This window comes from Notothenia coriiceps, unplaced genomic scaffold (genome assembly GCF_000735185.1).
Source record: "Notothenia coriiceps isolate Sejong01 unplaced genomic scaffold, NC01 NC01_scaffold00035990, whole genome shotgun sequence".
In the NCBI taxonomy this organism is placed as follows: domain Eukaryota; kingdom Metazoa; phylum Chordata; class Actinopteri; order Perciformes; family Nototheniidae; genus Notothenia; species Notothenia coriiceps.
The window spans coordinates 3,023-6,187 of record NW_011368691.1 but is presented as its reverse complement, the minus strand read 5'-3'; the positions used below and the strand labels follow the sequence as shown (position 1 = coordinate 6,187).

General features: G+C 39.5%; 1 long non-coding RNA gene across 1 annotated transcript; it reads right to left on the bottom strand.

The window, feature by feature from the left end:
• Positions 1 to 155: 155 nt before the first annotated feature.
• On the bottom strand, positions 156 to 591 carry LOC104963341 (uncharacterized). The gene is made up of 2 exons (XR_800304.1): positions 497 to 591; positions 156 to 304 (listed from the first exon to the last, which is right to left on the bottom strand). It is a non-coding gene; the product is annotated as an uncharacterized lncRNA (long non-coding RNA).
• Between the last annotated feature and the right edge of the window lie 2,574 nt (positions 592 to 3,165).

Here is a 3,165-nt window from a genome sequence, read left to right as displayed (position 1 = left end):
AGATCATTTAAACCTGTTATTACCAATATTTCACAAATTCTTCATGTAAACTTAAGAGCACAGCTGTATGTTGAGTGTCAGCTTTGCTTGGTTCATCTTACTGGGGGGCAGCTACATGGATGTCGGTGCAGACGCAGTCCACAATAGTTTTGCAGTTGAAGGCAGAATGAATTTATTATTGACTCAGAATGAAGCACAACTTCATGTCATACAATACATTGACTTTATTTGTAATTGTGTAAAAAAATATGAGCATTGATTAGCAAGCAGGACCTGCGGGAACAGATAATAGTGATGGATGGAGCTGGGAAGAGAGAAGAATAAAGAAAACAGATCAACTTTATTATCGGATATTAAAAATTCAATTTCAAAACAAGTTGCCGCTCCTACAGTTTTCTAATATGTAAAGATGATTTCACATGACCAATGCAAAATATCACACTCACACTGCATTTGATGTATATAAATAATACCATAACCAAATACTATTACGTACAGTGGAAATCAGGTTGCCAGAGCAGGTCAGTCCAGTGTGCATGTTCCTCAGGGTCTCAGCAGTTACAGGTGAGGTAAAGAAAATAAAAGAGAAAAGGGTCAGTAACAACACTTTAAAGTAACAACACTTTGAATAATTATCTCTTTTAATAATTTTCTCTCAGTAATCACTCAACTACTGTCTTTCCAACAAACAGATTGACTCACTCTCACTATCATCACAATGAAACACGTCCAGAAGAATGTCATGCAAAGCTGCCTGCCTTCCTTCCTTCGACTCTCCCTGAACTGCCTGATATTTTAATGTTCAATGTTAACTATTTGTGCAGATAGCATGAAGTAGAAAAGATCCCCGATGCTAATGTGGCGTTAGCCTACCTCCCGCCCCCTTAGCACCTGGTGGAGGGGGCGATAGGCTACTCTTCAAATATTTCACAAAATACTTACCATCATGACTACTCTTACTGTTTAACATTTTGGTTTACTTCATGTTATGGCTAATACAAATGACAAGGCTAAGTAATGTAATGTAATGCTAACTAACGTGCTCGCTACTAGCTAGGTAGCTAACTTGACTATGTTCCATGCAAAACATGTATATTACCTGATATGTTTGGTCCTGGTCCTGGTCCTTTCACCAGACGGGAAGCGATAGAACGAGCAAAGTGGTATGATCACTTTTGTGATTACAACCTGGTACAAAGCACACAGGCATCTTGTAAAAGTGAATTTATTGGAGCAATCTCTTATATTTATTGGAGGGAATAAATCAGATCTTCTTCTTCTTCTTCTTCTTCTTTGCTTTAATTGCGAGTCGCAACCACCAGTCTTGGAGCATTATCGCCTATGACATCACTTACGCGACCCAGAGTGCGATTTGGGATTTGTAGTCTTTCTAGTTGCATATTTTTCATAGTCTTATATTTCAACAGTTTTACGACAAACTGTGACATTTTTTACATGGAAATGATTGTTTAAGATTGACAAACATCATATGTGTCATTCGTGGCACAATTCAAACGGGATCAAAAGATAACTTTTCTCTCTCCATTGACTTCAATGTATAATTTTCCCATTGAGGCTCCCGGAAGGGGAGGGACTTCGCCTCTCTATAGTGCTCCAACACAGTGTATATATTGAGAGGCTAAGGGGCGGGACATCACTATGCAGTTGACCAATCTCAACAGAGCCGGCCAGCTAACCAATCAGGGCAGACTGGGGTCTGGTTTCAGACAGAGGGTGAAAAGAGGTGCTGCAGCACAGGCAGTATGAGGAAAATAAAGACCTTTTTGACCAATAATCATGAAAACATGTCATAGTAGAGGCAGGAAATACAAATATGAACCTGGAAATTAGCTTAATAGGGCCCCTTTAAATATTTTGGGGCTTACATATCCTTAATTCTATCTTTAAACAAATCCAAGTAAAAAAGAGTCCTGTACAGGGATGGCAGACATGTTGACAGCTGAGGGTATCAAGTCATGGTCCTCTATCAAATGCCAGTACGTTAAATATCAATAACATAGAGCATGACTGCTCCACTTTTTCTCGCAATAAATAACTGCTGTTACAGGGTATTGTCTCTGCAGGACAATGTTTACTTCCAGGTACCTTAGAGCCTGGTGGGTGATTTAACTTGAGGCTGTGAAGCACACATGTGAAAAGAGCAAATGATGGAGGAAATATGTCTGATATGCATCACTTTTTCCACCATTTACACAATGAGGCAATGAAGGTCGGGGGAACGGCATTTTCTTTGTGTGTGTGTGTGGGTAGTAGAGCAGGAGGGGATTCAGGACTCAGCCAGATGATGTCATGGCCATTAAGGAAGTTGCAGCCATAAAAGAAGCCATTGAACTCTGCAGCAGAGTGTAATTTTTTATAGTGAAGTCACACAGCAATGTTCCACTGATCACTGAGGAAACAAGAAACTCACTAATAATGGGGAACAGTAGTTAGGAGAGAGAAGCAAATAACAAAGAAAACAACACATTCAATTAGGTTCCCGGTGCCTGTTAGAGAGGATTTGCCAAAGTTGCCAAAATAGGTCCAAGGAGAAGTAAACAGTAAAAGGGTATAAAGGAAAAGAAAAGCTTACGATCAAATGAGATTGAATTAAAATAGGTTGTGATGATAGATTCCAGAGCCTTTACCCCTTGTCAAGAGGGAGAGTAACGGTAATGTAAACCAATGTAAAAGCATGTCTTTGGGTATATTTTGAGGTTATAGACGCTATTTAGATCGATAACTCTGGAACACAATTGAAAAAAAAACTATGAGATAAGTATCATATTTTCTGAAAACTGGTTTTGATACACTTTTGTCATCTGGGGCCTCATTTATAAAGGGATATACGCTCAAAAAATTTCGTACGCCAGTTTCTACGCAATGTTTGCTATTTATAAAATACTAACTTGACGGGAAAACGTGTGGTCTTCCACGCAAACTCTAACCCATGCGTACGCACTAAGCACAAAAACAAAGAGTCGATATTTGTCTAAGACCATTTAGTGCTTCACATAATAAAATACTCAACGGCTGTATCCTGATTATGCTTTAGGAGCTGTAGGTGTATGTGGTACAGTGTGTAGGTGTGTGTGTGGTACAGGGTGTGTGTCTTGTACAGTGCGTAGATGTGGCGGACAGACGGGTCTCAGTTGGTTTGGTGTC